We start from the raw sequence: 10,061 nt of genomic DNA, 5'->3' as shown, positions 1-10,061 counted from the left end.
TTAGATATTGTGTTTCACTATGTAAAGTGCTTTGAGTCACTAGAGAAAAAGTGCTATATAAATATATTTCACTTCATATTTGAAAATAAACAGGACTTCGGCCATCTTGGTTTATGTCGACCATTTTTGGGTAAAAACAGGGGTCGTCCTTTAAAGGGGAACATTATCACAATTTCAGAAGGGTTAAAACCATTAAAAATCAGTTCCCAGTGGCTTATTTTATTTTTCGAAGTTTTTTTCAAAATTTTACCCATCACGCAATATCCCTAAAAAAAGCTTCAAAGTGCCTGATTTTAACCATCGTTATATACACCCGTCCATTTTCCTGTGACGTCACACAGTGATGCCAATACAAACAAACAGTAAGGTATAGCGACATTAGCTCGGATTCAGACTCGGATTTCAGCGGCTTAACACTGTCTGATAAGATAATTACTAACGACTATGAACTAGGTTTACAGCATATGAAATACATTTGGCAACAACATGCACTTTGAGAGTGCAGACAGCCCATTTCAGGCGCGCTAACAACATATATTTTTCCACGATTTCAGCACCAAGGTTAACCATACCTAAATAGACACAAAATACTGCATTACACAAGACTACCCGAATGTACTCGAATGATTGAAAAAAAAAAAAAGTTTTTAAGCTAAATTATTGGTAAACACAATTTATGTATAATAATTTATGTGAAACCGCGAGTAATGAATAAAGTTTTCATCAATTAATATATTCTGTAGACATACCCTCATCCGCTCTCTTTTCCTGAAAGCTGGTCTGTCCAGTTTTGGAGTTGATGTCAGCAGGCCAGGGAAGCTAGGGTCGATATTCTTCTCTTGATCATCTTCGGTGGCATAAGGGACGGTGTGAGCCAAGACATCAAGGGGGTTTAGCTCGCTCGTCTGCGGGAACAAACTGCCGCCATTGCTTGCCGTGCTACCGAGGTCCTTTGTCCCTGAATTGCTCACACACTCTGGCAGATTCAATGGGGGTCTGGCGGCAGATTTCTTTGATTTTATCGTTGGAAATGCATCTGCTTTGAGTGTCGCAGGATATCTACACATTCTTGCCATCTCTGTCGTAGCATAGCTTTCGTCGGTAAACTGTGCGGAACAAACGACTGACCATTTCGTCGGCTTTCCCAACACCCTCGTATTTTGAACAAATTTCGTCCAATTTCTTGCCACTTTCGCATCTTTGGGCCACTGGTGCAACTTGAATCCGTCCCTGTTCGTGTTGTTACACCCTCCGACAACACACCGACGAAAGTGAGAAAATGGCGGATTGCTTCCCGATGTGATGTCACGTTGTGACGTCATCGCTCCGAGAGCGAATAATAGAAAGGCGTTTAATTCGCCAAAATTCACCCATTTAGAGTTCGGAAATCGGTTAAAAAAATATATGGTCTTTTTTCTGCAACATCAAGGTATATATTGACGCTTACATAGGTCTGGTGATAATGTTCCCCTTTAAAGAACTCTGGCCTTGCACCTCAGAGTCAAATGACTATGCATTTGACGCATGCTAACTGTTCATCCCAGGCAGCAGACGTAAATACAACAGGTACTAATACCGCCCATGAGGTTAGCGTCATTACCTGTTAAATTGAATTGAATGGCTTCTCATTCAGATGAGCACGAGGAGATATGTTCTGACCGGTTCGGAGGCGGGCAGTAATGGCTCCGGTTCACGTCCGCCGCGAGCTTTCACCACGCCGGGGGGCCAGGAAGGACCAATGTCGCCAAACAGCGACCGAGTTTGTGGTCAAAAGCTTGCAACAATTTGCCACCTCGATGCTTCTTCAGTAGGTGGATTTTCAGTTTGTATGTAGTCAGAGAAAAGTTGTGTGTTCTTCCCTCAGCATTTTCACTCACATTATAAAAGTGGAGCTCATAGAATGTGGTGTAAAAGTTCAACTAATAAGTTATATAAACGTATTAAATGCAAAGTGAGATACTATGTGGAGCCTTTATTTAATACAACTTTGATGATCATGCCTTGCAGTTTTTTGTTTTTTAAACACCACATTTTCTGAGATTTTCAATTCAAGGTTTTTATAAACTGCAAGCCATAATCATCAAAATGATATCAACATGTTTGAAATATCTCATGTTGCATGTTATGATCCTATGTCATTATATTAGTTCCACCTTGTATTCTAAACAAACCTTTGCAGGGTCGATGATAAGGACTCTTAAACGTTTTAAAAATGTTCCAAAATGTTGCATTTTTGTGTAATTTCGACATGTTTTGTTTTGTTAAATTCTACAGAATTTGTTATTTATTCATTTTCAAAATATTTTTTCTATGCTATGTGCCTTTAACACCTCACTGTTGGCTTTGTAAGGTCATGTTAGCTCTAAACTAAACACAATGGATGCTAAACCCCCTTTTATCCATCACTGGGGCGGTATAGCTCGGTTGGTAGAGTGGCCGTGCCAGCAACTTGAGGGTTCCAGGTTCGATCCCAGCTTCCTCCATCCTAGTCACTGCTGCTGTGCCCTTGGGCAAGACACTTTACCCACCTGCTCCCAGTGCCACCCACACTGGTTTAAATGTAACTTAGATATTGGGTTTCACTATGTAAAAGCGCTTTGAGACACTAGAGAAAAACGCTATATAAATATATTGCACTTAATGCACATATAAGAATCAATACAAGAACCAATAAAGATCGAAATCGTTGCAGAATCAAAAAAAAAATAAATAAAAAAAAATATATATATATATATTTTATTATTATTTTTCCCGCTTTCGATTCTGCAACGATTTCGGGAAAAAAATAAAATAAAATAATCGAAAGCAGAATCGAAAGCGGGAAAAAAATAAAATAAAATAAAATTATATATATATATATATATATATATATATGTATATTTTATTTTATTTTATTTTACAATTAAGGCAACAATAGAAGTATCCAACACGTCTCTTTTGTAAAATAAATAATGTAAATGAAAGAATTAAAACAAATCTGTATCTCATCTACATCAACAATATGATTTGCCTGAGTGGCTCGACAAGACAGATCAAAAATGATAGTAATAATAATAATAATAAGAAGAAGAAGAAGAAGAAGAAGAAGAATTCCAAATAAGGTGTTTTTGACACCCCATGTATAAAATAAAAGTAAGAAGAATAAACCCACACTGGTTTAAATGTAACTTAGATATTGGGTTTCACTATGTAAAAGCGCTTTGAGTCACTAGAGAAAAACGCTATATAAATATATTTCACTTAATGCACATATAAGAATCAATACAAGAACCAATAAAGATCGAAATCGTTGCAGAATCGAAAGCGGGAAAAAAATAAAATAAAATAAAATATACATATATATATATATATATATATATATATATATATATATATATATATATATATATATATATATATATATATATATATATATAATTTTATTTTATTTTATTTTAAAATAAATAATAAATAAATAAAATACAATAAAATAATCGAAAGCAGAATCGAAAGCGGGAAAAAAATAAAATAAAATAAAATTATATATATATATATATATATATATGTATATTTTATTTTATTTGATTTTTTTCCCGCTTTCGATTCTGCTTTCGATTATTTTATTGTATTTTATTTATTTATTATTTATTTTAAAATAAAATAAAATAAAATTATATATATATATATATATATATATATATATATATATATATATATATATATATATATATATATATATATATATATATATATATGTATATTTTATTTTATTTTATTTTTTTCCCGCTTTCGATTCTGCAACGATTTCGATCTTTATTGGTTCTTGTATTGATTCTTATATGTGCATTAAGTGAAATATATTTATATAGCGTTTTTCTCTAGTGACTCAAAGCGCTTTTACATAGTGAAACCCAATATCTAAGTTACATTTAAACCAGTGTGGGTTTATTCTTCTTACTTTTATTTTATACATGGGGTGTCAAAAACACCTTATTTGGAATTCTTCTTCTTCTTCTTCTTCTTCTTCTTCTTATTATTATTATTACTATCATTTTTGATCTGTCTTGTCGAGCCACTCAGGCAAATCATATTGTTGATGTAGATGAGATACAGATTTGTTTTAATTCTTTCATTTACATTATTTATTTTACAAAAGAGACGTGTTGGATACTTCTATTGTTGCCTTAATTGTATTTGACTTTATTAAATGTTTGGGTACAATTTTAATAAAAAAACCCAGTGTTCTTTTAAGTAATATAGAAATGTTATCAGAGCTGTTTATCTATTTTATGGAGAAATGTAGTTAACCATATAAGTGGCAGCCAATGTTATTAAAAAGTGTTGATTTTGAATCGAGAATTGATTCAGAATCGAATCGTTACCCCCAAAAATCAAATGGAATCGTGTGGTGCCCAAATATTCACAGTCCTAATATATATATATATATATATATATATATAAAACGAACATCATTAAAAAATGCATACAATTGTTTTAATCAGCCCCTTAAGTCATCCAACAGCGATACAATTATAAAACAATATTGCCGAATACACGATATGTGTAATATTTTTATTTTTGACGGTCAATATATGTTGACAACCGCCAGATTGCATGTCTTTTCCAAATAAAGATGCAAAAACGGCGGCCGCAGAACAGTTTTTGTCTTGATGAATCATACATTATTGTGGGCGTTCTGATGATCAGCATATTTTAAAATAAATTACATTTCAACAGTGTTATGTTTATTTGTTCTGGACATATGTTAGTGTGTCAGTGCACACTTGCAACAATACAGCCGTAAAAATGCTGGCTTATTGCACAATTTGTTGTCCTCGGCCAGGTTAAAAGTAGGGATGTGACGTTTGTGAACGAATGGAGTCTTTTGATTTCCAGTTTTGAGCCGTTCGTCTGGAAGCCGTTTTTTATGCACATGCAAATTTAGCGTCGGCAACTGCCCACTGCACATGCAAGACACTCGACTGGCAACTGGAGTAGAAAATGAATCAGAATTAAAAGAAACTTAGTAGCATTTGCATTAACTTTTTTTAAAAACGTTAAAAAATATATTTATTTTTACATATAAAAATATATAAATAAATGTGTATTGAAAAAATATATTATTATTTTTAAATTGTATTTATTTTTTATTTTATTAATTATTATTATTTTGATTCACTTTTCAAATATAATTATTCTAAAGGGTAGTTGTTTAAGCGTACACACACCAGGTATGGTAATATAATTTTATACCCATTTTTATCATAGCCTCATTTTTATTGTAATTTTATTTATACTTTTTATATCCATTAATGCATTTTTTCTTCTTACTTATTATTATTTGTGTGTTTTTCTTATATTGTTAAAGTGCAACGCATTTTTTAGTTGAAGGAATATTCTAATGAGTGATGTCACTAACAAAGCATGGAAATATCGCACCGCCTTAAGGAAAGTTTACGATAAAAACACGACAAAAAATATTGTGTGTCTCTCTGCTCCCACTCCAACTCCAACAACTCGTGTCTCGGTCTCGGCTGCTGCTAATAAAGGCGACAGGTGATTAGATAACCAGCCCCAGCTGGGCAATCCACTCACCTGTTGCTGGCTTCGAGGCCGGCCATACACACCCCATTCATGCAGGAGGCGCGCCGGCCACGCCCTTCTCCACAATACCCAATCATGGCACCCACCTGTTCCCAATGAGCCTCTTCACCTGTGGAATGTTCCAAATAATTGTTTTGATGAGCATTCCTCAACTTTATCAGTCTTTTTTTGCCACTTGTGCCGGATTTTTTGAAACATGTTGCAAGCATCAAATTCCATCCATCCATCCATCCATCCCCGCATATCCCTTTCGGGGTCGCGGGGGGTGCTGGAGCCTATCTCAGCTGCAATCTTAGGGAGTACATTGGATATTTGTAAAAAGTATTGTATGAAAACCTTATCTGACAAAATTGCTAATTATTTTCTAAAAAAAAAAAAAAAAAAAAAAGAATTCACAATATATTTTACTTTTTACTTTTTTCTCACAATATTGTGTTTTTGTTTTGTTTTAAAAAAAATATTTGAACAACATATTTGACTTTAATCATGTATAATGGCATATTTGTTTCTTGATAAAATTAAAACCTTTCTTTTAAAAGATTTTTTCCTCAAATATATTTGTACACATTTTTTGTAAAATAACTTGTTTCTCACAATATTGTGTTTTTGTTTTGTTTTTAAAAAAATATTTGAACAACATATTTGACTTTAATCATGTATAATGGCATATTTGTTTCTTGCAAAAATTAAAACCTTTCTTTTAAAAGATTTTTTCCTCAAATATATTTCTACACATTTTTTGTAAAATAACTTTTTTCTCACAATATTGTGTTTTTGTTTTGTTTAAAAAAAATTTTTTTTTAATAATATATTTGACTTTAATCATGTATAATGGCATATTTGTTTCTTAAAAAAATGAAAACCTTTCTTTTAAAAGATGTTTTCCTAAAATATATTTCTACACATTTTTTGTAAAATAACTTTTTTCTCACAATATTGTGTTTTTGTTTTGTTTAAAAAAATATATATTTTAACAACATATTTGACTTTAATCATGTATAATGGCATATTTGTTTCTTGCAAAAATTAATACCTTTCTTTTAAAATATTTTTCCTCACATATACTGTATTTCTACACATTTTTTGTAAAATAACTTTTTTCTCACAATATTGTCTTTTTGTTTTGTTTTAAAAAAAATATTTGAACAACATATTTGACTTTAATCATGTATAATGGCATATTTGTTTCTTGCAAAAATTAAAACCTTTCTTTTAAAAGATTTTTTCCGAAAATATATTTCTACACATTTTTTGTAAAATAACTTTTTTCTCACAATATTGTGTTTTTGTTTGTTTTAAAAAAAAATTTTTAATAACATATTTGACTTGAATCATGTATAGTGGCATATTTGTTTCTTGTAAAATTTAAAACCTTTCTTTTAAAAGATTTTTTCCTCAAATATATTTGTACACATTTTTTGTAAAATAACTTTTTTCTCACAATATTGTGTTTTTCTTTTGTTTTTGAAAAATATTTTAACAACATATTTGACTTTAATCATTTATAATGGCATATTTGTTTCTTGAAAAAATTAAAACCTTTCTTTTAAAAGATGTTTTCCTCAAATATGTTTCTACACATTTTTTGTAAAATAACTTTTTTTCCCACAATATTGTGTTTTTGTTTTGTTTTGAAAGAAAATATTTGAACAACATATTTGACTTTAATAATGTGTAATGGCATATTTGTTTCTTGAAAAAAATAAAACCTTTCTTTTAAAAGATTTTTTCCTAAAATATATTTCTACACATTTTTTGTAAAATAACTTTTTTCTCACAATATTGTGTTTTTGTTTGTTTTAAAAAAAAAGTTTTAATAACATATTTGACTTGAATCATGTATAATGGCATATTTGTTTCTTGAAAAAATTGAAACCTTTCTTTTAAAATATTTTTTCCTCAAATATATTTGTACACATTTTTTGTAAAATAACTTGTTTCTCACAATAATGGCAAATATTGTGTTTTTGTTTGTTTACATTTTTTTAATTTTAATAACATATTTGACTTGAATCATGTATAATGGCATATGTGTTTCTTGTAAAATTTAAAACCTTTCTTTTAAAAGATTTTTTCCTCAAATATATTTGTACACATTTTTTGTAAAATAACTTTTTTCTCACAATATTGTGTTTTTGTTTTGTTTAAAATTTTTTTTTTTTACAACATATTTGACTTTAATCATGTATAATGGCATATTTTTTTCCTGCAAAAATTAAAACCTTTCTTTTAAAAGATTTTTCCTCAAATATACTGTATTTCTACACATTTTCTGTAAAATAACTTTTTTCTCACAATATTGTGTTTTTGTTTTGTTTAAAAAAAAAATATTTGAACAACATAGTTGACTTTAATCATGTAAAATGGCATGTTTTTTCTTAAAAAACTAGAACCTTTCTTTTAAAAGATTTTTTCCTAAAATATATTTCTACACATTTTTTGTAAAATAACTTTTTTTCTCACAATATTGTGTTTTTGTTTTGTTTAAAAAAAAAACATTTTTTAACAACATATTTGACTTTAATCATGTATAATGGCATATTTGTTTCTTGCAAAAATTAAAATCTTTCTTTTAAAAGATTTTTTCCTAAAATATTTCTACACAATTTTTCTTACAATATTGCGTTTAAAAAAAAACAACTTTTCACAATCCTGCAAAATTACACCCTGGACAAGTCGCCACCTCATCACAGGGCCAACACAGAGCTATTGCAAGGAATTTAGGGATCTACGGTCCGTAATATCATCAAAAGGTTCAGAGAGTCTGGAGAAATCACTGCACGTAAGCGGAAATGCCCGTGACTTTTGATCCCTGCATCAAAAACCGACATCAATGTGTAAAGGATATCACCACATGGGCTCAGGAACACTTCAGAGAACCACTGTCAGTAACTACAGCTTGTCGCTACATCTGTAAGTGCAAGTTAAAACTCTACAATGCAATGCAAAAGCCATTTATCAACAACACCCAGAAACGCCTGAGCTCATCTAAAATGGACTGATGCAAATTCCAAATTTTTTCAGTTTAAACACATTTTGCACTGTGCACCAATACTTCATGAGGTAGATTCTGATTGGTTGCCTCCACTTTGCCTCTCCGGGGATGTTCCACTGTAAAAAGTTGTCACCCCGCTCAAAATATCATTGACGTTTGTGATGAATCACCTGCTTGCCGTGTTAATGCTCACGAGGTATTAATAATTATTACCCCTCATCTGGTGATTGAGTTAGTGACCCAGGACCACAAAGCCCTGCAGCATGGGGCGGGTGTTGCCCCCCGTCCCTGCCCGACACGCCCAGAAAAGCAATTTGGCACAGGTGGTGCTGCCGTGACCCCTTTGCACATGTTCCGCTTCCAACCGCTCCGTACTGTCACCGTGACGCACAAACACACACACACACACACACACACACACACACACACACACACACACACACACACACACACACACACACACACACACACACACACACACACACACATGCTGCATGCTGAGTAGGCAAATCCAAACATGCTAGCACAGGGGGAAAATATGCCCAATCAGCAAAAAGAAGTGCCCGTGTTTAGAAAAATAGTGTAACAATCAAACGTAAGCAAACAAACAAACGATTGCGAGTGCGACTATGATGTGCTGACCAGCTGAGTATTACCTCGTCATTTGGTCAAAAAGAAAGTGAAACTGGCCCTGGTGACTGGCGGGCGACTACCTTGCCTGGGGTAGGCTCCAGCTCACCCGACTTGTATCAAAAAAATAAAATACCTTCGATTTGACTACATTGTGAAGAAACTTAATATATGGTCCGTTTATTTGATATAAATATATATAATGTTTGCCACGGTCTATTAGTGTGATGTAAATACATATGTTATTGTCATCGTCCTTTATTTTGATATAAATGTATGTTATTATACATACTGTATATACCAGTGCCTCCTCTACCTCAAAGACCTACTCACCCCCAAATCCTCCACACGACACCTCCGCTCCGGACAGGCTAACCTCCTCCAACCTCCGAGGACAAAGCTACAAACAATGGGAGAACGGGCTTTCTGCTCCGCCGCTCCCAGTCTGTGGAACGCTCTCCCTGACCACCTGAGGGCACCACAGACTGTGGATGCTTTTAAAAAAAGGCTTATAAACCCTTCTTTTTAAAAAAGCCTTTTTTTTTTCTTCTTTTTTTTAAGATATATGCATACTAGTTCTAGCTATTAGGCTGTTCTAGTTTTTATTTTTATTTATTTTTATTATCTTTGAATTTTATTTTCTTAATACACTGTAGCACTTTGAGGTTGTTTGCTCAGTGTAAAGTGCTTTTTACGAATAAAATCTATTATTATTATTATTATTATTATTATTATTTTTATTATTATATATTATACAAATGCTTACCCAAAAAACTTAATATATGGTCCAATAATGTGATGTTATTTGTCATAGTCTATTATTTATATATAATGTAAATATACCTTATTTGTC

The sequence above is a fragment of the Nerophis lumbriciformis genome, linkage group LG14 (genome assembly GCF_033978685.3).
Source record: "Nerophis lumbriciformis linkage group LG14, RoL_Nlum_v2.1, whole genome shotgun sequence".
NCBI classification, from domain to species: domain Eukaryota; kingdom Metazoa; phylum Chordata; class Actinopteri; order Syngnathiformes; family Syngnathidae; genus Nerophis; species Nerophis lumbriciformis.
The sequence above is the reverse complement of the archived record's forward strand: the minus strand, read 5'-3'. Positions refer to the sequence as shown.